The sequence below is a fragment of the Geotrypetes seraphini genome, chromosome 5 (assembly GCF_902459505.1).
Source record: "Geotrypetes seraphini chromosome 5, aGeoSer1.1, whole genome shotgun sequence".
In the NCBI taxonomy this organism is placed as follows: domain Eukaryota; kingdom Metazoa; phylum Chordata; class Amphibia; order Gymnophiona; family Dermophiidae; genus Geotrypetes; species Geotrypetes seraphini.
The window spans coordinates 43,618,707-43,644,960 of NC_047088.1; the positions used below are offsets into that span (position 1 = coordinate 43,618,707).

Below are 26,254 nucleotides of genomic sequence, written 5' to 3' on the forward strand. Positions count from 1 at the left end.
GTAATAGGTAGCCAATGGGCTGACAGTGCTTGTGAGACGGGGTTGTGACTGTAGAGTTCCTATAGGAGTCTAATTGCCACATTTTGTACACGTTGAAGGCGCTGGAGATTTTTTGCTGTCAGTTCATTGAATAGTGCGTTGCGGTAGTCCATGCGGGAGAAGACGAAGGCATAGAGAAATTGGGTGGAGTTGGATTCAGAGAAGTAGTTCTTTATTTTCTGGAGCTGCCTGAGATAGTAGAATGCGGAGGAGACTACCTGAGAGATATGACTGGAGAGTGAAAGGTTTGTTTCGAGAAGTATTCCTAAGCTGCATACTTGGTCTTTTGCAGTTATGGTAGTGGCTTCCCAGAGAAGAGAGGGGCGGGTGTAGGTGCAGTGCTCTTTGTGGATCCAAAGGAGTTCTGTTGTGGAGGCATTTAATTGTACTTTGTTAGAAAACATCCAGTTTTTTATTTCCTTGAGACAGTTGTGAAGTTTCATAATTTGGGAGTTGCGCCTCTTTCCTAGAGGAAGGTATAGTTGGATGTCGTTGTTTGTATTTGGTGTTTGTGGGCTATATTCAAGACAGGTCTGATGTAAAGGTTGAATAGAAGAGGGAACAGGAGAGCTCCCTGTGGCATCCTTTATTTGATTGGTTTTGGTTTTGATAGGGTAGTGTCTAGCAGTACATTTTGGGTTCTATTACTCAAGAATGAAGTGAACTAGCACAATGCAACATCTTGGATGCCAAACTCAGTGAGTCGTATAATGAGGATGGAATGGTCAATGGTGTCGATCAAGTAGCACCAGTAGGACATAATTTCCTTTGTCCATGAGTTTCCAGCAGTCGTCGATGATGTCAAGTAGGAGGGTTTCAGTGCTATGAAATTTTCTGAATCCTGACTGGTAGGTGGATAGGGCTTCCTGTTTGTTGATGTAGGAGAGGAATTGGTTTAACACAGTTTTTTCAGGATATTGGATATAAAGAGTAGGTTGGAGACAAGCCTAAAATTGCTTGGGACAACAGGATTGAGAGTGTTTTTTTTTAAATTGGTCTGACAATAGTTGATTTCCAATTTATAGGCACTGAGCTTGATTGTATGGAGGTGTTGATACCATAATACATTGAGAATAGATTGTTCATATTCTTGATGCTGTTTCTCCCAGCAGGATTTTCATCATCCAGTTTGGATTTGTACCATTTCCTTTCCACTCTTCTCAGTTCTCTTTTTTTGGTTCTTAGGATGAAACAGCCTCGCATGAGGTCCCGATGAACTAATGATGATATTCATATCCCATTAGATACCTGTATAATATGCATATGAAGGTAATCTATTTCAGTAGAAAGGACGTTCCAGAAGAAGAGGTTGTGATATGAGGCTCCAAAGAATAGCATTAGAAAATGACTTAACAGAAAAAGGTAGGGGGATGCATGGAGCGGGTTTTTAGCAGATATAGTAGAGCCAAGAGCAGTAACAAAATTCAGAAAGCAAGGGATATGCTTAGATGATCTTTTTTCACAAAAATAAATCAAGGGAAAAATTAGAGTTAATTGTGGTTGGTGACATGAACTAGGACGTAGTTTGGGTAGACTTGATAGCCTTTCTGTTCTTATTTGCCATCCTATTGTGCTTGTGTTTTGCAGAGTCCACTCCATAATACCATGGGAAATGTCCAGATAACTCCTTATGTATTCCTAAATGTCCAAATAACTCCTTATGTAATCCACCTTGAACCGCAAGGTAATGGCAGAATAGAAATCACTAATGTAATGTAATATAATGAAGTGCTCTAACAGAAATACCCTTATCCCTTCCACATCAACATCACACAGGCCATCTTAGACAAATACCTGTCATACATGCAATAATACTGGATGAAAACAATTGTTTCATTATTCATGAGATGACAGTGCCTGAGAAGTGTTCCTAAAATAGCAAATTTAGAATGTTGATCAGAAACCAAAAGTGAACATATCAAATGAGAAAATATGTTTTTCTAAGTTAATATAAATAAGCGATATGGTGCCTCATTTGATTTGGATTAGTATTGTGCTTGATGGAGAAAATCAAGAGATAACTTTTGGTCAAGGATCAAATCGAGAGGAAAATGAATTGGAATGCCATCTCCTTTTTTGTTGTTTTTTTTTTGCAAAAATAAGGCACTAACTCTTCCTGTTACATCTCAAAGGAGGCAGCAGAGGTGGGCAAAGTCTTGTGTTACACTGGCGATTTGGGAATCACTGTCAAAGTATTTCTCTGAAGAGGCCGCAATGAAAGGCCACATTTTACCATCCCACAGGAACACATTATGGCAGTGCTGCCTCTGGCTAACTGTATATATGAGTTAAATTTGGCAGAAAATCTGTAAGGTGGCAACTGGAGAGATTTTTTTTTTCTTGAAACTGCAATATCTAACCAGTAGTTTTGTTCAATGTAAAATGTGCTTGTGATTCAGAGATTCTGACTCAAATTCTACTCACAGTCATAGCACTTGAAGTTAAAATTATCTTGATGAAGGTCACAGAGTGCTGGATAAGAGCTTTGAACTTGTGACTGTGCAGGGTTTTTTAAATTTTTTTTTCCTTCAATTTTGTCCTCAAAGTGCAGGCTACGTTTGCAGCACTGGAGCAGAGAAGTCTGGAGCAGTCAAAGTTCTATTATGAGGGTGCTGATTTGTGACAGTGCTGTCAGAACATGCTGTCACTTAAGCAGGGATCACGTGCAGAGATCTATTTTGTTAAAGAGAAAAACTAGATTACTGAACATCAAACAATGTTGGACGGCAAATTTCAATCCAACATGCACCTATGGATTTATTGTAAGTCCATTTTAACCAATATATAAAATTAGTGTACTATACTGCGTCAGAACTGCAGAAATTAAATTATATATTTATTTACTTAAAACATTTTTATACATCTTCCCTTAAATTCTAGATGGTTTACAATAAAAACAAGAAATAATAAAATGTAAAAATAAAATCTATATTAAAATGACGTAGGGAGACTTAGAGGTAAGATTTTGCACTTACCACACATTAAATATAAAAGTTAACATGTGGTAAGTGCAAAACCCTTGTGGCAAATGCAGAGGGTATGCCCAGCATATGCCCTGCATTTACCATAGAGGGCAGAGTTATACTGCATGGCACCACGTTATATGCAGTGTCAGATAGCACATACAGTCTGGCATTGTAGATAATGAAGTGTGGTCTCTGATTGGGCCGAGCAGTCATTACACATCATTCCTCTATCACCAGGCAGTACTGGTCTTCCTTCCTCTGTCACCAGGTATTGTTAAAACAACAAACACTTACACTTACAAACAACTGTATTAAAATTAATCCAATAAAAGGATCACCTTATTTCTATTTTCGATTTATAAACATTTTATCAACACAGCTACAAAGCAAAAAAAAAAAACCCAAACCAAACAAACCCAAACCAAATAAAAGAAATAGAAAAAATGTTTCTACCTTTGTCATCTCTGGTTTTTGCTTTCCTCATCTTATTGTCACTCTCTTCCTTCCATCCACTGTCTGCCCTCTTTGTGCCCCTTCCACATGGCTTCTTCTCTTCTTCTATGCCTCTTCCAGAAACTGTCTGCCTCCCCCTGCCATCTCTCCCTCCAACCCACTGGTCTGGAATCCATCTTCTTCCCTTCCCCCCCATGGTCTGGCATCTTTCTTCTCTCCTTCTGCCCCCCCCCATAGACTGGTATTTCACTGTCTTCTCTCTCTTCCCTTCCCTTTTCTTCCCTTATCTTCCTTCTCAATTTATTTCCTGAATATGTCTAGATTAAATTCTTACTATCCAGTCCTCAATTTCCCTCTTTTCACTTTGTCTACCTACAGCTTGTCACCTCTTTTCTTCACCCTTTCCAGTATTTCACTAATTCTATCCTCTTCCCCCATCCAGCATGTGCCCTTTTTTATTTATCCCCTCCTTCTATCATGTGCCCTCTTTCCTCTACCCCTTCCTTCCAGCATCTTCTCATCTCTGTCCTCTCCACTTCTATCCAGCATCTGCCCTCCTCTTTCTCCTCCCCACTTCCATCCAGCGTCTGCTCCCCTCTTTCCCATCCCCACTTCCATCAAGCATCTGCTCCCCCTCTCTCCTCCCCACTAACATCCAATGTCTTCCCCCTCTCTCACTCCATCTACCTCACTTCCATCAGCATCTGCTCCCTCTCTATCCCACCAACCCAATTCCACCTAGTATCCTTTCCGCTTCTGTCCCTCTCTCTCTCTCCCTGCAACCTAATTTCATTAGCATATGCCCCCTCTCTCTCCCTCCACATCAATTCCTTCTTTTTCCATCACCCTTCCATACCAGTATCCTGCTCCCTTCTCTCTCCCTCCACCCCAATGACTTTTAATATCCTGCCCGAACACCTCCCCATGGCTTCTGTATGATTCTTGAACCAGCAGCAGTGGCTGTAAACTTAAATGCAGCCATTGTGGGACCCTCCTGCACCTCCCTGCGGCTGCCGGCTCTGCAGCAGCCGTGGGGAGGTACAGGAATGTCCTGCAATGGCTAAATTTAAAGTTTACTGCTGCTGCTGCTGGTTTGGAAAAGCAGCAGTGGCAGAGTAGGACGGAAGGTCCCAGACCCGGTGTGCCAGCTGTGCACCCTTTAGAGCATGCACCTGGAGTGGACCTTCCTCTCACCCCCCCCCCCACTTGGTATGCCACTGCTGTACCATTCCCTCAGCTTTTTGCAGCCAAATGCATGTTGGGGGAGGGGGGAGCGTGATTGTCATCGGGTTGTTAGGGAGGGGCAGTGGCAGCTGTGTGGGATTTTTTTTTTCTTTTTTTGGGGGGAACAGATATTTTGCATGTGTAATACATGCAAAATATAAGTGCCATTAAAAAAACAGGTCTACAGCAGTCGTATAACTCTATGCAAAATAGCCAAGCAAATGTTAGTGAATCAATTGCTTGGCTATTTTGCATGGGGTTTTACAAATTTGCATGGCCGGATCAGAAAGTGGGCAATCGAGGGGGAAACACGCGGTGAGCCGTTTTGTGAATCGGGTCGGTTAGCAGCGATCGTTTTCACAGGTTTAGCGACGATCGCTGACTTCAGTGAATCGGGGCCTAAGTACTTGCCCTATGGGTAGGGTCACAAAATATCTGGATTTACCCAGATATGTCCTCTTTTTAGAGGACTGTCCAGGCATCTGGATGGGTTTTCAAAACCCTTTAGGTCGGGGCTGTGTCTGAAGGGCATCTGCGCATTCGTGGATGTGATGCATTGATGTCACATGTATGCTCGCATGCATGTGACATTATCGTGTTGCATCCGCGCATGCGCAGATGCCTCCCAGATGCGGCCCTGAAGAGATGGGGTTTGGTTTGGGGAGGCAGGGCTGTGGGTAGAATGGGGAGGGACCACGTGTCCTCTTTTTGAAGGAAAAATCTGGTAACCCCATCTATGAGGGCAGGGCGTGACTGTGAGCTCATGTAGGCCATTTTTAGCTTCATGGGCACTCTAGTGTACATTTCTGTGCTATTTACATTTTTGAATGCTTATAGGATGACTTGGTCAGTGGAGAAGATATGTCAATTTTACATTAGGCCACTATGTTTAGTCCTGCATTTGTAAAATACTATAATAAGCTCTACATGTTTTGCCTAAAATGTCTACATGCCAATATCCACAACTTTTCTAAAATGGTGCTGCACACATTTGATTTTTCTTCTTTAATGTTGTGCTCTCATATGAAGCAAATTGTTGTGTAGCTAATATCAGAATAGCAACCATGTGACATCATAAGTATGACAGTGTCATTTAACAGAAATGTGACATCTTAAGTATTCCTTGGTCTGGTCTGTTTTATTGGTTATAATGATGTTTGTCATTGAGGCAACTTGTATGTTATATGTAATTTTATATTCTGTATGTAAGTGTGCAATTTGTTCTATAGTGATGTTTGTTGTTGATGCGAGTTGTATGTTAAATGTAATGCTTTATTTTGTACTAGTCTTTAAGCCCGTTACATTAACGGGTGCTAGAATATATGTATGTCTGTCTTTCCCTCTCTTTCCTCGGTTGTCAACCATCACCCCTTGCCTGTTCCACCTGTCCAGCTGTAGACCTTCTCCCTTCCTTTTACCTCCCCCTGTCCAGCAGCACTCCTTACCTGCTCCCCCTGTCCCTCTTCCCTGCTCCCCCTGTCCAGCAGCACTTCTTCCCTGCTCCCCAGTCACTCCTTCACTGCTCCCCTTATCCAGCAGCAGCCCTTCTCCTTTTGTTTTACCTCCCCCCTGTCCATCAGCACCTCTTCCTGCTCCCCCTGTCCAGCAGTAGGCCTCCCTTCCTTTCCCCCCCTGTCCATCAGCACCTCTTCCTGCTCCCCCTGTCCAGCAGTAGGTCTCCCTTCCTTTTCCCCCCCAGTTCATCAGCACTTCTTCTTGCTCCCCCTGTCCAGTAGTAGGCCTCCCTTCCTCCCCCCCACCAGACCAGAATCTCCCCTTTCTCTATCCCCCCCAACAGTCCAACATATCCCTTCTATCTCCCATCAATCAAGCATCTCCCCTCTGTCTCCTCCTGTCAGCCGCTGCCGTTCGCCATCTCGTCGAGCCGCTGCCGACAGGCTGGGTCCAGCTCCGGTGCGTTGCTCGCGCACAGCAGCGGGAGCAGCGTCACCAGCAGCAGCACCGCCATCGCCGCTTCTGGACACTGCGAGCGGCAGTTGATTGTAGAGCGCGCGAGGCCAGCTTTTCAACTCTTCTCGAGGGGGCGGGACACGCTGGTGAGGAGCTTCGGGAGCTGCTGCTGTTAGCCCCGGCAGAGACGGAGCGGCCGAGGTGAGCGGGTGGCAGAGCCCTCGTGTGTGTCCCCCCCCTCCCTTGTGCCAGCGCCGCTCTCCCTCTCAACGGGCTGGGCCGAACCGTGGCTTCTTCGGAAGACGGGGCCTCAGCGTTTTGTAGGGCCGGGTCTGGCGCCGCCGTGTAGGGCGGAAGCGGGAGGCGGGGCCTCAGCACCGGCCGGGCGGCTGGCGCGCTGCCGGCCCCCAGGAGCTCGAGGCCGGCGGCGGACATGCCTGGCGTGCCATGGTGCAGGAGGAGCACAGATCGATCGGAGAGCAGGTGGTGACGTAAAACCCGCGCATGCGCACTCGTGTTTTCGCAACGGACCAGGGAACACTTTTTTTTAGTGCGCATGCGCGGCCTATCATTTTATTATATTAGATGTACGAGTGTAACTCGCCCTGGATAATGGCGGAGGATAAATAAAGAAAAAAAAAGTAAGTAAGACAATTTTATTTAATAGAAATCCAAAGAAGAACAGTAAAGTACTTTTGTAGCTTTCCATTTTTTAAAAAATAAAGTGATTAAAACAACACCCCCCTCCCGGATTCTCTGCTCTGCAACCAAAGTTGTGCGCATTGCAGATTTGCAGGTGCAACTTAATTAAACAAGCCAATTCCTGCCAATAATTGACAAATAACAAACAATTATTGGCATTAATTAGAATTTACGCACACAATTTTTTAATGCGTACTCTATAAAGTGGTGTGCGTAAACTCGAATGTGCAGATCTCAAAATGGGGTGTGGCCAGGGGAGGAGCATGGGCAGGTCATGGGCATCCTAAACGTTAGGTGCACTATTATAGAATACGCCCGATCCATGCCAAAACTTAGGCCCTCTTTTACAACGGTGCGTTAAGCATTTTAGCACGTGTTTAGCACACGCTAAATCAACATGTGCGCTAACCGCTAATGTGTCCATAGGATAACATGCACGCGTTAGCGCTTAGCACATGTTTAGCGCGTGCTCATATTTAGCACGTGCTAAAAAGCATAGCGCACCTTTGTAAAAGAGGGGGTTCTGTACAGATTTGTAGAGTTCCTATGCACATTGAACACCCTCTAGATTAGGTCAAAAGATGCTATTTTTGTCAGGCTTTCAGCTGGAAAGTGTTTTTAATGTTGTAATTATAGTTTCACTTTTATTTTTAACTGGATTGCTACTGTGCTGTTATTTTTATAGGTCACTAATTTTTTATGGGCTGAACAGAATATTTATCCCTCTTCTGCAATAATTTAAATGTTTACTCTTTATCATTATTGTTCTTTCTAAAATTTTGTTATTGTAATTTAAGTAACTTTTTATGGCCTATTGTAACTGACTTTGTGAGACCTTGACTTGAATACCATCATAGAGCTCAGGGAGGATCTAATACATACCTTGACGCATTATATAGGATTGATGATACCTATAAAAATTGGGAAAATTTACCCCACCCTCCGCAATTGGTTTTTGTAGAGATACTAAAGCAATTCTTGCTTTTTTCCCAAGCCAAATACATTTTGTCAGAAAGAACCCTTGAAAATAAACTGGCAACGTACCCATTTGGTAACAAATTACCGGCAAAATCATCATTATGACCATTTGAACTCTTCCCCACCAAGACAAGTGTAAAGGGTTCCATTGCTCACACATTTCCGTGACCTTTAATAATAAAGATTTTTCATTTATTTTCATCATTTCTTCCAATGTATTTTTAATCCATATACCTAAATATTTAATACCATCTTCCTTCCATATAAAAGGAAACTCTTCAAATAATCCTTTTGCACAATGTACATTCAATGGAAGAACCTCTGATTTACTCCAGTTTATTTTGTAACCAGAGAATTTTCCAAATCTGTTAATCAGATCTAGTAAACGTGGGATGGTAGTTTCAGGATTTCTCAAATGAAGCAAAATATCATCTGCATATGCAGAGACTTTGTATTCCCGACCTGCATAAGGAATACCACAAATCTTCTCCGCTTGCTTAATAGCCAACAATAAAGGTTCCAAAACAATATCAAACAGCAAAGGAGATAATGGACATCCCTGTCTAACTCCCCTTTCCAAGCAAAACCGCTCTAAAAAATATTATTAATATATAATCTAGAAGAAGGGGAGCTATACAAGGTTTGAATCATTTGTATAAATCCAGAACCAAAACCAAACCAATCCATAGCCTGATACATGAAGGACTACTTCAGTGCCTACTGGTTTGCCACCTACTTCATTGTTGCTTGTTGGTATTTTTTCATGGAGGATCTCTGTTCTTCTGTTTCCCTTTGTTCAATTTAACTTAAACCAGATGTCAGTTCCTTTCAGAGCAGTCTGTCTCTCCTGGCCTGGCACCCATGAAATGCAAATTCATTCACACTTTCATTCCCACTGTATCAGCCTGACAAACTCTGGCAGGTTCATCGTGCATATTTTAATACATTAGAAACTTCAGTGACAGAGCTTACAGGATGTTGACAGTGTCTATAACCTTGGATTTGTGCAGCCCCAACTAGCTGAAAGCAGAGGATTACCATAATGGAAAGGTCTAGATAAGAAAAAAATTGAGATTTGCTCATGATCATATGAATTATCATACTGAATCAGACCGAAGAACTTGCCCAGTACCCTGTATCCAGCAGTGGTCAAGTCAGGTCATAAGTACCTAGCAGGATCACAAAGAATAGTAAAACGCCATGCTACTTATCCCCAGGGTTAAGCAGTGACTTTTTACAGGTGTTCCTTAATAGCAGTTTATGGACTTTTATGGAGTTTTATGGAGCAGTTTATGGAATTTATCAAAACCTTTTTTAAACTCAGCTGTGCTAACTGCTTTTACCACATCCACCGGCAACCAGATCCAGAACTTAACTATGTGTTCTAAGAAACAATATTTTATCTGATTTGTTCTAAATGTATCACTTATTACTTTTTAACTTCATGCTGTGTTCCCTAGTCTTTGAACTTTTTGAAAGAGTAAACATTCAATCTGAGTTTACCCATTCAGGGCTTTTTTTTTTTATCTCTATCATATCATAGAAACATGATGGCAGATAAAGGCCCAATGATCCATCCAGTGTGCCCATACACAGCATCCATTATCTCCTTCGGAGAAAAGGCGGGGGAGGGAGAGAGATGATAGAGACATTTAAATACCTACATGGCATAAATGCACATGAGGCAAGTCTGTTTCATTTGAATGGAAGCTCCAGAATGAGAGGGCATAGGATGAAGTTAAAAGGTGACAGGCTCAGGAGTAATCTATGAAAATAGTTTTATACAGAAAGGATGGAGATGAATGGAATATGCTCCTGGTAGAGGTGGTGGAGACAAAGACTATGTCTGAATTCAAGAAAGTGTGGGACAGGCGAGATCTCTTTGGGAGAGGAGGAGATAGTGGATGCTGTGGATGAGCAGACTGGATGGGCACTTTGGCCATCATATTTCTTTGTTTTCTTCTCTCCCTAAGAAGATCCCATGTGCCTGTTCCATGCTTTCTTGAATTCAGACACAGTCATAAAAACATAAAAAAGCCTCACTAGATCAGTCCAATGGTACATCCAGCTCAGTATCCCATCTTCACAGTGGCCAATCCAGGACACAAGTATCTGGCCAAAACCCAAATTGTAGGAACATTCCATGCTACTAATCCAGGGCAAACAGTGGCTTGTCTCAATACCAGACTATGGACTTTTTCTCTAGGAACTTGTCTAAACCTTTTTAAAACCAGGTATGTTAACTGCTCTTACAACATCCTCTGGCAATGCGTTCCAGAGCTTAACTATTCTCCGAGTGAAAAAATATTTCCTCCTATTGGTTTTAAAAGTATTTCCCTATAACTTTGAGTGTTCCCTAGTCTTTGTAATTTTTGATGTAGTATAAAATAAATCCATTTGTACCCATTGTATATCACTCAGGATTTTGTCATATCTCCCCTCAGCCATTTCTTTTCCAAGCTGAAGAGCCCTAACCTCATTAGTCTTTTCCCATACAAGAGGAGTGCCATTCCCTTTATTATCATGGGCGCTTTTCTTTGAACCTTTTCTGGTTCAGTTATATCTTTTTAGAGCTAAAGTAAATAGAATTGAATGTACGTAATAATCAAGATGAGGTCACATCATGGAGCGATACAGAGGCTTTATAATATTCTTAGTCTTGTTTACCATCCCTTTTCTAATAATTCCTAGCATCTTGTTTGCTTTTTTTAGTTGCTGCTGCACATTGAGAGGAAGGTTTCAGTGTATTGTTTACAATGACACCCAGATCTTTTTTGTGGGTGCTGATACCCAAGGTAGACCCTATCATCTGGTAACTATGATTTGGGTTATTCTTCCCAATGTGCATCACTTTGCATTTGTCCACATTAAATTTCATCTACCATTTGGATGCCCAGTTTTCCAATTTCCAAAGGCCTGCCTGCAATTTTTCGGTCTGCATGCATTCTAACAACTTTGAATAGTTTAGTGTCATCTGCAAATTTAATCACCTCACTCGTTGTTTCAATTTCCAGATCACTTATGAATAAGTTAAATAGTATTGGTCCCAATACAGAACCCTGCAGCACTCCACTATTTACCCTCTTCCATTGAGAAAAATGGCAATTTAACCCTACCCTCTGTTTCCTAATCCATAATTGAATATTACCTCATATCCCATGACTCTTTAATTTTCGCAGGCACTAGTTGGTATCGTGTATTTGTATTTTGAAAAGGCATTTGACAAAGTACCTCATGAAAGATTTCTGAGGAAATTAGAGTCATGGGTTAAAAGACAAAGTCCTATTATGGATTAAGACCTGGTTGAAAGATAGAAAACAGAGAGTAGGTTTAAATGGTCAATATTCTCAATGGAGAAGGGTAAATAGTGGAGTGGAATAATGTTTCCCAGGGATCTGTGCTGGGACTGCTGCTTTTTATTAAGTGATATATTTATGGTTATTTGTATGGATATGTTATCACACTTATAAGTTTAAAAATGAATAAAGATTTAAAAAAAACAAACAAATAAACAAAAAAAAAACCCAACAAACATATTTATTAATGATCTAGAGATGGGAATAACTAGTGAGAATTAAATTTGCTGATGACACAAAGTTGTCAAATCACAAGAGAATTGTGAAAAATTGCAAGAGGGATCATGGGAAGTGCCATCAGAGGGAGAGCCGAGGCCAGCGCGGGCAGCGGGTTAGAGATGCTGCTTGTGCCAGTGAAGAGTTAGAAGTATGGGGGAGAAGGGAAGGTGTGCATGGTGCGGGCATGGGAAAGGAGCAGGTGGCGCCTCCTACCCTCCCTATGTAGTATATCAAATAATTTTGCATCAGACCTTTGCAAAACATGGGGCAAAGACACTAATTACAAAACTACAAACTTGTAAGTTAGGGAAACCCGTAAGCCAAAGATAGTTACTACTCTGTTCCACACAGATCCCCAAAACTGTTTCACATTTGAATATGCATACATGTGCTGTAACATCCCAACCTCTAAATGACAAGACTAGCACTCCTTAGACCCACCCTGTGTTAATCTGGACACTTTGGGCTAGATTCACTAAACCTGTAATGACAATCGCTGCAATTGTTCCCCGACCCTGATCCGATTCAAGTGTTGCCTGATCAATCTCCTATCTGATCCTCCCATGCAAATTAGTAAAATCCCATGCAAAATAGCCAAGTGATTGATTCACTAACAATTGCTTGGTTATTTTGAATCGGGTTTTACTATCCTAAAACCCGACAGCTGCAGACCTGCCGGTAACTATGTTACTGAAAAGTCTGCCTGTATTTTTTTCATTAAAAAAAAAAAAAAGGCACTGATATTTTACGTGCATTACACACGCAAAATATCTTACCAATAAAAAAAGTCTTCCGCCCCCAACAGTGCCCCCCTCCTCCTAACCCCCCAAAAATGGCAGGAGGGATGCCCACTCCCCTTCCTCCCAACCCCCCCAAAATGGCAGGAGGGATGTCCACTCCCTCCTGCCACCAGACGCTCTCACTTCCCCTGCGAATATGGCAGGAGGGATGCCCACTCCCTCCTGCTATCGGCACCCCCCGCTGAACCCTCCAACTTAGATATGGCAGGAGGGATGCCAATTCCTTCCTGCCACCAGGTGTTGTCCCCCCCGCCGCCGCCGCAATCAAAATAATCCCCCCCATTGGAACTCCCCCAAACATGGCAAGAGGGATGCCAACTCCCTCCTTCCATCAGAACTGGCCCAGCCCTCCCCGTTACACCCCCCAGTACCTGAAAGTTGGGAGCAGGAGGGGTGCTTAGTCCCTCCTGCTTCTCCGGGCTCCAGCGTCGCAATCAGGGCCTTAGGCCCTGTCCCAGTGCATCATGTGATTGGCTCAGGTGCCTCGGGCTCCTCCCTTGGGACTTCCTTAGGCCATTGGCGCTTAAATGAACACAGAGGCGCACTCAGTAAAGGATTAATATCTGCCCCTATGGTACAGCATTGCTGTGCACATGAGCATGATTTTTTTCAATTTCAGTGTTGGGTGTTGGACACATTCCCAGCAATCCACGGGGTGGCAATAGAAGACTCCAGCTTCAAAGGAGAGAGCAATTCTGGATCTTCAATTGTGCACAGCGCACCCCCATGGATAAAACAGCAGTATTGATTGGTTCTATTTTTATTAGTTTTTCATCAGTTCATTCTCTTTTTTGCACTGCCTCTCTCTGTTGCCTGTTTATTATATCAGCTGATGTGTAGATTACGTTTTCAATGCATGACTGCTATCCCTCCTGCGGTGATTGGGTGGCTTTGTGATCAGGTGATTGGTCATGTGATGCGCCACCTGACTGACCTGAATGCTGTTTTAACATCACACCAGGGCCTTCATATTATGAGTAAAGGAAAGTTATTTTTCTCCTTATTCATTTTTGTGGGCATATGAGCAGGCTTTGATTGAATTTATTTCATTTCAGGATAGCCTGGTTTACTGGTATCAAGGCCCTGAAGCAGTGGCTTTTTCGCAAAACAATAGTCGGCCTGTTTTTTTACTAGTGGTTTTTCCACAGTATTGAATTTTGTTGGCTATTCTTATGCTCCCACCAGCCAGCTGTTATTGTTATACGAAAGTTTTTCAGCCTATGATGCTTGGGTGGAAGAGTGTGGGTACACCTCTCCGTTAGTCTGAGGCTTTTCTTTCGCTTTAATAATACATTTTTCTGCCTTTTCTGGTGTGTGCTGTTACATTAGTGGAGTGTTCAGTATTTTTTTGGTTTCATTCAGGTACTCAAGCATTTTATCCTATTTGTCCTGGCAGGCTCACTCTCTATCTAATGTACCTGGGGCAATGGGGGATTAAGTGACTTGCCCAGGGTCACAAGGAGCAGCATGGGATTTGAACCCACAACCTTAGGGTGCTAAGGCTGTAGCTCTAACCACTGTGTCACACACTCCCGTAGATGCTTCTAAGACAGGTCTAGCTCTGGCCGTCTAAGTTCCATCCAGGACGTCTTGCAAAATGTTCAATTATCGCTGCAAGACATCCAAGTCTAATCTGTCCTTATCCATGCTGAAAGCCCACCCATAACACACCTCCACCATGTCCATCTTGAGCTCTGGACACACAAAGGCTGGGACACCTTGCAAGATGTCCAGAAAGGTGGTTTCAATTATCAGCACTTGGATGTCCTGGTGATTAGGACGTTTAAGTGCTTATTTAGGACACTTTTCGGACGTTTATATTTTTTGATTATTAGCCCCAAAGTTTGCTTGGGTATGATGAGAGTTCTAGAGATTGGTGAGACTAAAACTGCTGTCCAGGGCTTTCCTAGACAGATCAAAGTGAAAGGTCACTTCGACACACAAAGTCAGAGGCGTGAAGAAAGTACAAGAGGTTTATTATGGCATACTTTTCCCTCTCTTGGAAACCTTCTCTGATCTAACGTTGTAACCCTTCTTCCATAACTCTTTTTGTAATCCGCTTTGAACCGAAAGTTAATGGTGGAATAGAAATCTGTAATGTAATGTAATGTAATACCGGTCTCTAGTGCAGTTAACAGCCTGCCTACTAGAGTGTTAGAATCAGGAAATGCATGGACTTTTATGCCCTTTTTCGCAAACTAATATATGCAAAAACTACAATTTTCATTTGTTACTTCTATAACTTTTCTACAATTATTATTGGTCCTAAGCCAGCACTTATGATAGGTTCAGGGATACAACTTATAGTCCTATAGGAAACTAGCTCATTTCTCTGCTTATCTAAATCTCATAGCTCTAAATGTTACATGTACAGAAGGGCAGGGTACATCATGGCTCAAACTCTTATCTATTTAGCTTACAATGTGGTAAGGCAGGGACATACATTTCAGGCAGATGAGGTCAATAGATTGTACACTGTTTCCAGCTATGTAGGCCAGAGCAATATTTTAAACAACAGTTAACCATTTCATGACCCTACAAAGGGACAGAATTTTCTCGGACTGGCTTCCTGTGAGTCTCAGGGTTTTCCTATCATTGCTAAATCCATAGATGAAGTTGGCATGCTGGGTACTGGGAATCTGGAGCAACTTGAAGGTAGTTTGCTTTAGAAATAATCTTATTGAGCAGGGATCAGCTACTGAGAGTAATGGTGGCAAAGGGAGGTTCAATCAACACCAGGGCTTTGAAGGTATGAAATTAAAAGCAAATTAGAGAGCAATGTTTTGAAACAATACTGTACATATGATACAATGCCTAAGAGGAGCTAGAGTAACTTCATCAGCTGAAGGTTATTTGCCTGTGAAATGTGTGCAAATATTTGGATCTCTAGGTTGGAAAACAGGGATGTCTTCCGTGAAGAAGATCTACTTTGTTTATGGGTGAGACGTGTATACTTCTTGGGCTCTGATTCAATCATTTGACTTAAATGACATGATTTCAGGCAGATAAGCAGGAATAAAAAAATAACCTTTTTAATTAAAATATAGGTAAACATTCTTTGCTTAATCTCTACAGATTAGAGCAACTGAAGTGCAATTAGAGCAGTCTGAATCTTTCTCCTTTGCTCCTCTTTCCAGATGGGCATTATTTATTTATTTGTTCATTCCCTGAAATAGTCATTAAAACCATCCTATGCAGTTTACAATAATACAGTGTACACATAAATTTACACATAGCACACTGGCAATAAAAACTTGACACACGGTGCAAACATATCATTAGCATAGCAAATGAGCCTCAAGATGTGGACATTTAACTTAGATGGGATAAAGCATTAATGAGCAGATGGGATAGGAAAGGAATCTGGGGTTTAGCTTGACAGCAGCATAATGGACCAGATATGCGACATAGATTTTTCACTTCCAGAATTGATTATTGTAACATCATATATACCGGCCTTTCCAAATTTAACCTCAGATGTCTTCAAACATTACAGAATACTGCTTTAAAGTAATTAGGTCATAAAGGTAAATTTGATCATGTCACCAGTGGTGTAGTAGGGGGGAGCGGTCCACCCCGGGCATGGTCTTGGTGGGGCACTGGCACCTTTCCGCCCCTGCACCTTCCCAATCCCCCCTGCCGCAGGTGTGTGCCCCTTCCTTTCCCTTCCCTCCTACCTCTTTAATTTTCCTGGCATGAGCAGCATCACAAACTTGCTGCTTGTGTCGGTGTCAACTCTCTCTCTGATGTCACTTCTGGGTCCTGCGCTTAGGAAATGACATCACAGGAAGAGCCGACATGACGCAGGCAGCAAGTTCGTGATGCTGCATTAGCCGGGAAAATTAAAGAGGTATGGAGGAAGAAAAGGGGGCATGCACACAGCAAGGGTGGGGTGGGGGGGAGAGGAGCCAACACTTCTCCTTTCCACCCTCTTTGGCTCTTCACCGGCACAATAAGCATCTCCAACCTACTGCTCATGCTGGCCTTGGCTCTCCCTCTGAAGTCATTTTCTGGTCAGGAGGTAACATAAGAGGGAGAGCCAAGGCTGGCGTGGGCAGCAGGTTGGTGATGCTGCTTATGCCAGCGAAGAGTTAAAGAAGTACGGGGCAAGGGAAGGCAGGAGCTGGAGAAGAGGACGGGATTGCCACTAACCCAGGTGCCTCCTATCCTTGTTACACCACTGGCGGGACTGCTGCTGACATCACTAATGGGGGCTGGCTTTCAAATCCTGTGCCCAATCAGACAGCGGGACTGCTGCTGACATCACTAAGGGGGGCTGGCTTTAAAATCCTGTGCCCAATCAGACAGCGGGACTGCTGCTGACATTACTTCAGGGACTGGATCTGTGAATATGGTATTCGTGAGAGCGCTTTGTATCTAGCCCCCTGAATATGGAGGGAGACCTGTTCACCCTTACATACTCTTAGATCACTGCAAGATAAGAGGCTGATTATACCACGATCAAAGGCTTTTTTTTCTATTTAGTGCCTTGTCTTTGGAATCAATTACCAAATCATATATGTTTAGAACCTAATTTCAAAGTTTTTAAAGCACTACTGAAAACCCATTTTTTTTTCTTCAATTAGCTTTAGGAGAGGGTATACCCCAAAATGATCATATTTATTGATCTTTGTTGGGTAACTACGGAGGACTCTTCTTGACACAACAAACCTTTCTGTTAATTTGCTTTTTTTTTTTAGTAGGTGTCTGTGTTAGGTCTGTCCAATATTTTATGGAGTTTTTTCTTTTTTTTTTTAACTACTATTTTTTATTGTAAACTGCTAAGAACTGTTATAAACTTTGGCAGTATATCATATTTTAACAAACATAAACATCCATATGGACCTATTTTTCCTACCTCAAAATGAAACACTTGCCCTAGCTCCTGAACAAATCTGAAAATATCTGCATTTTGTAGAACAGAAGTCTCTGAGGAAACTATGAAGAAGCCTACATTATTTTTAAAGACTGAGGGTCCTGCAGCATTAAAATAATTAATTCTGCATAGAGGGGTAAATTCTATATATGGCACAAAAACAAAATTGGTGCAAGGAAAAATCATGCTTAAGTCTCTTCTATAAACTGTGCCTAAAGTTAGGCATGGTTTATAGAATACACATAATGGCCGGTGTATATGCACGTGCTTATATTCTGTGCGGATTGGGCATATTCTATAAGAATGCATGTAATTATTAGGAACGCCCATGCCCCTCCCATGGCCAAGTGCCCCACTTTTCAGACCCGCACTTTAGAATTTACTTGCACCACTTCATAGAATACACTTAGGGCTCCTTTTACAAAGGTATGCTAGGGCCTTAATGCGCGCAATAGCGCGCGTTAAATTCCCGAGCGCGCTAGCCACTACCACCTCCTTTTTGTGCGTGTGCTAAAAACCCTAGCGCACCTTCGTAAAAAGAGCCCTTAGAAAGTTGCATGTGTAAAATTCTAATTAGTGGCTGTTAATGGCCAATTATCGACACCAATTGTCTTGTTAAACAATTAAGTTGTAAGTGCAAATTGGCCCTGTGGGCAAATCTGGGGGGAGTGTATGTAAGATATAAGTATTTCTATAGCAATTTCTTTTAGAAGAAGCTAGAGATTCAACCGTCAATTTTATTTCACATCAGGCATACAGTAGGAAAAAATGATAGCAGGATGAAACTCCCATATCCTGCTGAGCCTGAAAGACCTGTGTGATCCAGCTGATGCTCTCTGAAAGACTCAGCAGAAATGAGCTGTGTTTTGCGAACCAGAAGCAAAGCTCCAGACCAGAGAAGATATAATTTTGTATGTCAAGGTTGTTTCCTTTGTTCGGTAAAGTGGCTACATAGCTCCAAGTCAGAGGAAACAAGCTTAGCCAGTCTGGTTTTACTACCTCATCTCATTGCCTCAGTAGACTTCTAGTCACAAAGGTCCTGATATTTAACCACAGCTGTCAGCGGTTAAGAAAACACTGGCTGCTTCTGTTGCCTGCTGAATCTCAGCTATCTTACAAAATGCTGACACTAGTAAAGAAAATCCACTTTTAGGGCTACCACTTTTCCTTTCTCACCTCCTGAACTCCTGACTCGTCACATACACTTATATCCTCTCAACAAAACCTTTTAGCGATTCCCTCATTCACTTCGATACATTTCAATATTCTATCCTGCCCTATGGAATAACCTTCCCTCATTCTTGCATCTAGAAACTTTGGAGCCCATTTATTAAAATGCATTAAAATATGGGTTATAGGGCATTTTAACAAGAGATCTTACCCTTGCACTTGCACATTTTAGGCAGCAGTACATTAAGGATTTTTTTTTTTCAGATCCTGCTCTAAAATCCCTAGGTTCCTGATATAACCCCCCTTCCTTCTCCCCTCAAACCCCATGTCCTGTGGCTGTTTTCCTTTTCCCCATCCTTGTTTTCCTCCTTTTGAAGAGAATGGCTTTGATATGATGTTTCTTTGCTATCAAATTTTGTAGTTCTTTTCTGAACTGATTTGATTTTGTACTATTAGCATTGTAAACTGCTTTGAACCTTGAGTCAGCAAAGATGGTACAACAAATGTCAATAAACTATAAACTATAAATATAAGGCCCTGTGTAAGAAGATGCCCTTGATTGAGTGATGGCAAATTGATCATAAATAGAAGCGCTAATGTATTGCACTCTTACTGTGAAGAATGCAGAGGACAAAACAGCTCACATTTTTTTTAACCTGTTATCCTTATGGATATCTGTATGTCACGCAAGCAATTCTGAACTGAATTCCTGCCTCCAAGAAGAGTCAGTGCAGCATTTGTAAGCTAGGGACTTTTTAGGCACAAAATAAGGCATGTCACTGTATTTTATATCATCTGCAGTCTTTTAAAATTAAGCAATTTGTATTAGTTTTCTATCAGAACATCTAAATCAATGAACAAGAGGACTAGACAACATGAGAACATGGAAAGAAGTATGTATATATAATGACCAGTAAATAAAGTTACAAAAACAGTGTATAAAGAAAATAGCAGCAGTCTTTTAAGATTACTATTGTGGAAACCACCTTTTATTTCATTTACATTGATTGCTTAATCACATTAGGGTGCATTTTAAAATACTTTGTCTAACTCATAAAGCCTGCCTTCAAGACATCCTATCTTATCTTTCTGCCCACATAATACCTTATGCTCCAACTTGATTCCTTTGATCGTTAGATTCACATCATATGACTATACCCACACCCCGCCTTTGTGTACCATGAAACTACCACTCAGCAATTTACATTTTCATTCCTCAGCTTTGGAATAGTTTGCCACCTGACATACAACTGTAACAATCTCACTCCAGATTTAAAATCCTCCTGAAAAGGTATTATTTTGAGAAAACATTTGGATGTTTTAGTCTTCTCTATGCCAGCTCTCTCCTGAAAAGCACTTTATCTTTTTTTTTTTTTTTGGGGGGTGGGGGGGTGGTATGATTGTTTTTAACTTTCCTATCCATTTATTGGTATTACTTTTCCTAGCTAATTTGCTCTTTTTAATGGGTTTTTTTATCCTTTTGTAAACCACATTGATCTGTGATATATCAAACCTGACTATTAAACATATACATATTACAGCAGGATTCTCAACCAAGTCCTTGGAACATGTTCAACCAGTCAGGTTTTCAGAATATCTTCAATGAATTTGAACAAGGTAAATTTGCATGCAGTGTCTCCACTGTTTGCAACTCTATGCCATGCATATTCATTGTGGATATCCTAAAAAACAGATTGACTTGGTGTGTTCCAAAGACTGGTTTAAGAACCCATAATCCATTTAATCTAATAGTGGCGTAGTAAGGGGTGCAGGGTGAGGGGGACGATCCGCACTGGGTGCCATGTTGGTGGGGGCGCGGTACCCCTGCCTCCTCCCATTCCTCCCCTCCACATGCATGCCCCCTTCCCTTCCCCCATACCTCTAATTGAAGTTGTTGTTCTTTTTTGTGGGTGCTGATACCCAAGGTGGACCCTAGCATCTGGTAAATAAGATTTGGGTTATTCTTCTCAATGTGCATCACTTTGCATTTGTCCACACTAAGTTTCATCTGTCATTTGGATGCCCAGTCCTCCAATTTCCTAAGGTCTTCCTGCAGTTTTTCACAATCCACAGTTTTGAACAGTTTAGTGTCATCTACAATTTTGAACAGTTTAGTGTCATCTGCAAATTTAATCAAGGATTATTGAGGATCTGAATGCATAGACACAGAGAAGCTTCCTTAAACTCAATAAATTAAAGATCAAGGTGCTTTGGTTTGGGATTACAATTCACTTCCACATACAGATCTAAGGTTAATCTCGGGAGAGAAACTTAAAATTGAGAAATCATCAAAAGTTGTAGGCATTATTCTGGATTCCAAAATGATTCTGGAGACCAAATTGATTCTGTGGTCAGAAAATTCTTCTTCAGGTTAAGACAACTTAGATCAGTAAGTCAAGTCTTAAGCCAGAATAGTTTCAGGACAGTTACATAGGCTGTTCTACTCCCTTATCTGGATTATTGCAACTCTTTCTATTCCAGTATCACTAAGAAGAAATTCAAAAGACTACAACTGCTGAAGAACACAGCAGCTAGTAATCTTTTGAATAAACCGATTCAAGTTACACTGGCTGCTAATGAAGAAAATAATCCTGTTTAAGACTGCTTGTATGGTCTATAAGGCCATATATGGAGAAAACTTTCAAGGATTAGTATCTGATATTAAGGCTACTTACTCTTTCACAATACAAGAACAACACAGTTCTTAAACTGACCTTTCCATCTCCCCTACAAATTTGCCAAAAGAAACTATTCAATTCGACCTTTGAATTTCAAGGCCCCAAGGTTTGGAATAGCCTGCCACTATGTCTGTGTCAGATCCCCTCATCCTACCAGTTCAGGAAACATATATCTTCTCTCTGTAACGCCAGAACTGTCTCTTAACTTACATCAAATACCTAACTGTAATGTAAACTTCTGATATTTTATTTTAAGCCGCATAGAATCCTAGTTGAAATTTTGTGAGGTATTATACTTTTTGAGTAAAAGGTAAAACTGTCATATCTACAATGAGTGCAACTACTGTATTGTTAGCGGTTTTATCCCAACAACTTTATTGCTCTACAATTCAATCCACTTGGCTTTTAGTAAAACTAAATTTTGAAAGTGACTGTCACTTATGCAAACTAAAAAGGTGTTCAACAACTGCATTGGCAGAAAGTAGATTGGTCAATCCAATTAAAAAGTTCTTTCAAATCAATATTACTGATGTCTTTTGACTGGGTCTGCAGATATTGATTAAGGGAATCTCTGTCTGAAACACTTGACTTCCTTATAATGAAGAATACATTAACATCATCACTGTACCATACCATACAATTTCTTATATTAGGCAATTACTTTTTTTACTTTCATTTAAGTACATTTTTAATATATTCATCACTGTACTTTTACTTAAGAATTCAAAAATACATTTATTTTTATTTTTACTTAAGTACTTTAACTAACACTGCTGATTTGGTATGGTAAGCTTCTGAGTGCCCATTTGCAAGGTTTTGTGTTACCGCACACAGGGGGGAGGGGGTAGTTATTGCATGATTCTGACACATATTGTAAATCAGCCACCTCACAAGCAGCGCTATTCAACTGTCCTAGGAGCACCAGGATGCAATGCTGTGGCTTGATGCTGCCAGGCATGGCTGAAAGGAGCAGGCCACAGTTCAACCAAGGTGTCCCCTAAGCCCTCCAAATCATACCCTCCATCTTGAATGGCCACCTGTAAGATGTACTCCCTCTTCAATGGCCCCCTAGTCAAGCCCCCTCCCATGTTAAGGGCCCCCCATAGCATAACACCTTAGATCAGTGTGTCACAAACTTTTTAAGGTGCGACACACTAATCTTCTAGCTGCAGCGGGAGGGCACCCAGAAATGAGCAGACATCGATGTGATGACATCACATGCATGCATGATGTCATCACATCGATGTCCACAAATGTGCGGATGTCTCCAGACATGGCCCTGAGGTGAGGAGGAGGAGAGGCGCAGTCAGTCAATGCCGGCGCATCTCCTTGCCGGCATCTTGCGGCACACCTGGAATTTGCCGGGGCACACAGTTTGCGATACACTACCCTAGATGTTTCCTCCACTTGAAAGCTCCCTGAGAAGAAGCTTCCCCCTCACCTGAAAATACCCCAAAATGGTAAAGATCCCCCAGAAGTCCCCCCCCTACCCACCTGTAGGCCTCCTGGGCCTACCTTCACAATTCCCTAATATCTATTGGGGTCTGAGCAGGAGCGATTCTCACTTGCTCCTGTCTTTGCTAGCATTGGGTTCAAAATGGTGCCAGTGACTCCTGGCAGTGGTCTTTTGGTACTACCACTAGTGGTCAGGTTTCCTCTATGTGTGCATTTTATAAGTTATGCATGTGCATTGCAATTTGACCCCAGCTCTACATAAAGTAAAAACTCAGGAACATAAAGATATACAATGGTCTTTCTGTGCATGTACCTTTTATGTGGTCACACAATTTTATAAAAGCCCTTTTCTGCCTGTCAAACAGGTTTATAAAATTACTCTCACACTCTTATGTGCTTTGTTAGAAAATTATCCCTCAAAGTTTAGAATTGTATTTATTTTTTTAAATTCTTTATTGATTTTCCAAACGTCAATAGTGCAATACACAAATATATAAAACATAATATATCAATAAAAGCACATTCAACTTACAAATATACATAACTAACCATTTTCTCCCACCCACCCAATGATTATTCAAAACAACATAGAGACATAGATTTTCCCAATAACCTTACACTATTCAAATTAATAATATCTTCCCATCTTCCACCCACCCACCCAAAGTGTACCTACTCAAAAATTGAAATTAGAACAAAAATAACTCCCCCCCACCCTTCCCTGGATGTGTACAAAAATAAAAATTGATTCATAATCAAAGTCCTACTACAATAAAGTAATGTAAGATGTCAATGGGCCCCAAACCAATTTAAATAAATTACTGTGCCCCAAACTATCGGTATTCATTTTTTCATACCTATAGCTGGAGCACAGATTTGCCCACCAGAAAGGAAAATTTAGACGATTGTAATTCTTCCAATTTCGGGTTACTATCTGCATGGCTATCCCGGTCATGATAAGGAAAAGATGGCTTTTATATCGATCCTTAGGGGGCTTCACATGTAATAATGTTCCACATATGACCACTTCATACGTCAGTGGAATTGCTGACTCCAATATGTTGTTAATTGTATTTCTTAATATATCAGATGGGTGGTTTTATTACATAGCACAAAGGGATTAGATTTGTCAAAGAACTGTCTTGTTCTGTTTAAATTGCCAATTTAAAATTTCAGTTTTATTCAACACACTTTCATTTGTATTAAAACAGTAGCAACATGACAAGCCCAGTTGCATAAAGCAAAGCTTTTAGGTATTTTAATTGGAGTTATATTGCCTTAGTCATGTTTGCATATCTTTCCATCAAGGATACTTAATACATCTTGAAGGCCAGTTCTGAAGTGTGAGGCATTTATTCTTTTTTTTTTTAAATGAACAGCTCACTTCTTGTTTTCTAGATTCTATTAAACATTGAACTTGAATCATTAGAAACTGCTGTTTTCACTTAGGGCATCTTCTATCAAACTGCGCTAGCAGTTATTAGTGCAGAGAGCTGCGCTGAATGGCCCGCACTGCTCCCGTCACTCATAGGAACTCTATGAGCGTTGGGAGCAGCGCGGGCCATTCAGTGCGGCTCCCCGTGCTGCAAACTGCTAGCGCCATTTGATAGAAGAGGCTCTTAGTTTTTGTGTACAGCTGGTTTTCATGATGGATAATCAGAACTGGACTTCTAATTACAGTGGAATCTTGGTTTACGAGCATAATTCGTTCCAGAAGCATGCTCGTAAACCAAAATACTCGTATATCAAAGCGAGTTTCCCCATAAGAAATAATGGAAGCTCACTTTGATACGTTCCCACCCCCTGAGGCCAGTGGCGCTGCTCCCCCCCCTCGCAAAGACCCCCCCTCCGCGCAAACCGGCACAACTTAAACTTACCCCCCGTCTGGCACCGGCACGCAGCCCATAGGATGTGCCGGTGCCGCTAGAAGATCTTCCTGCTTTTGCTGGCCTCGCTGAGAGGGAGAATTAGAAGTCCTTGAGCATGCGCAGATGCATGCTCAAGGCCGGAAGAAGCAGGAAGATCTAGCGGCACTGGTACATCCTGTGGGCTGCGTGCCAGTGCCAGACGGGGGGGGGGGGGGAGTGGGGTAAGTTTAAGTTGTTCGGGCGGGGGGTGCAGGTTCACGCGGGGGGGGGGGTGCCAGTTCGAGCGGTGGGGCATTTGCGAATGGGGGGGAGCGATGCCGGTTATCAGGGGGGTGCTCGCATATCAAGTCAACACTCGGTTTGTGAGACACGTTTTGCGAGAATGTTTTGCTCATCTTGCAAAACACTCGCAAACCAGGTTACTCGCAAACCGAGGTATGACTGTACTTTGTCAAGGAGACAGTATCCTTTTTATAAAGTACACCAGATGTAGAAGAGCAGTCTTTTTCAAGTCACATTTTCAGGCAATCCAACCCTTTATTGATGTGTCTTTTAATTGTTCACTATGGGTAGCTGTAACATTCTTAAACGCTCCAGGGCTAATTAGTTTTTCCTTTTCTTAGACATGTATAATCATGTGTTCTGAATCCTCAGGAAGATAGAGATTAGCTTTTCTCCTCTTAAGATTCTTCCTGTGTAGCCGGGTTTCAAGTTTCAACAGAAAATATCCTAGCTGTTGAGGTGATCTTTCTATGGTGTATTGTTGGTTTGTTATAAAGTGACTTAAAAAAAAAATCATTATTTGATGTCATACTACTCATTTTACTTAGTGTGTGACACAGGAAGCTGCAATTGACAATCAAACATTTGCTTTTATTTATGGGACTTTCTGATCGAAGATCTTTGGAAGTGTGTTTCATTTGTTAAGAGACCTTTTGACCCCTGACACAAGCATTGGCTGAAACCCAGGCCATATACTGAGTCTTGAAATAAAGTTGCTTCCCTGTAATGTGACTCCACCTTGTTATTTCATCTTCAGCCTTTTACACTCTTATTGTGTTGTGGACTTTATGTTACAATTTTCCCTCTGGTTTACTCCGTCTATACACTGCTTAATGATACAAATATTTTTAATTTTTGCATGGTTTGTGTAGTGTCACCCCTAGGGATTACCCCAGGAGCTGCTGCAGTCTCCACAGCAGACAGAAGGATTCTGCTCTAGTATACCATACCTAAGGTGACCATACGTCCCGTTTTCAACGGTACAGTCCCGTTTTCGGGCCGACCATCCCGTTGTCCCGACCCACTGCTTCGGGACACCAAAAATGTCCCATTTTCAGGGACAGCGTCCCGAAGCTGTGCGCGGGGACACCAGGACGGCCGATAACTTTCCCTCCATGCCACGCAGATTGAAAACCTGGGCTGCCGCCGCTGCTTCTTGTTTTTCCCGACGTCAATTTTGACGTCGGAGAGGAAGTTCGGGGCCAGCCAATCGCTGCCTGACTGGCCCGAACTTCCTCTCCGACGTTAAAATTGATGTCGGGAAGAAGCCAAGAAGC

General features: G+C 41.8%; 1 long non-coding RNA gene across 1 annotated transcript in view; it reads right to left on the minus strand.

Annotated features, from left to right (window-relative positions):
- Positions 1–2,111: 2,111 nt before the first annotated feature.
- Positions 2,112–26,254, minus strand: part of LOC117360856 — a 49,151-nt gene continuing 25,008 nt past the window's right edge. Inside the window, exon 2 of the long non-coding RNA XR_004539539.1 lies at positions 2,112–2,712. This is a non-coding gene — a long non-coding RNA (uncharacterized LOC117360856). The remainder of the gene's footprint in view (positions 2,713–26,254) is intronic.